Source organism: Scleropages formosus, chromosome 18 (genome assembly GCF_900964775.1).
Source record: "Scleropages formosus chromosome 18, fSclFor1.1, whole genome shotgun sequence".
Classification (NCBI taxonomy): Eukaryota; Metazoa; Chordata; class Actinopteri; order Osteoglossiformes; family Osteoglossidae; genus Scleropages; species Scleropages formosus.
In genome coordinates, this window is record NC_041823.1 from 25947138 (window position 1) to 25948036 (window position 899).

Sequence of the window (899 nt, forward strand, 5' to 3'; positions counted from 1 at the left end):
GTCGTCTGCAGACTTGAGGAGCTTCACAGAGGCGCAGTCAATTGTGTACAGGGAGAAGAGCAGTGGGGAGAGCACACACCCCTGAGGAGCGCCGGGGCTGATCGTGCAGGTGCCGGAAGTGAATTTCCCCAGCCCCACCAGTTGCCGTCTGTCTGTCAGGAAGTAGGTGACCCACTGACAGATGGTGGTGGGCACAGAAAACTGCGTCAGTTCTGTCTGAAGGAGGTCTGGGATGATGTTGTTAAACGCCAAACTGAAGTCCACGAATAGGAGCCTTGCATAAGCCCCTGGTCTGTCAAGGTGTTGCAGGATGAGGTGCAGTCCCATGTTGACTGCGTCATCCACTGACCTGTTCGCCCTGTAGGCAAACAGGAGGGGGTCCAGCAGGGGTCCGTTGATGTCCTTCGAGTGGGCCAACACCCGTCTCTCGAATGACTTCGTGACTGGAGACGTCAAAGCAGCAGGTCTGTGGTCGGTCGTTTAGCCCCGTAATCTTGGATTTCTCTGGGACTGGGACGATGGTGGAGCGTTGGGGACAGGAATTGGAAAAGCTTAGGGATAGCGTTCGGTCTAACGTTAAAGATAGCTATTGGGTTTGCCTTAGAGTTAAGCCACCTCTCACCTTGGCAGCACCGCAGCCGCTACTCACAGGGCCAACCCACAGACCGCTCAGCACGGGGGCTTTCACCTGCTCCGTCACCGGCCTGGGTTGGTTCGCCCCTCCCTAGACGACCTGGTAATAAATAAATCAATTGATGGAGCGAAAGAGTAGAGGGCTGATCTTGCCATGGTACACGAAGCAACGGTGCTCAAAGAGCGTAGTCGGCAGGATTCGAACCTGCGTGGGGAGACCCCAATGGATTTCGACTCCATCGCCTTAACCGCTCAGCCACAACTAC

General features: G+C 55.7%; 1 non-coding gene across 1 annotated transcript; it reads right to left on the reverse strand.

Annotated features, from left to right (window-relative positions):
• Nucleotides 1-817: 817 nt before the first annotated feature.
• On the reverse strand, nucleotides 818-899 carry trnas-cga (transfer RNA serine (anticodon CGA)). Its single transcript has one exon. It is a non-coding gene; the product is annotated as a tRNA-Ser (tRNA).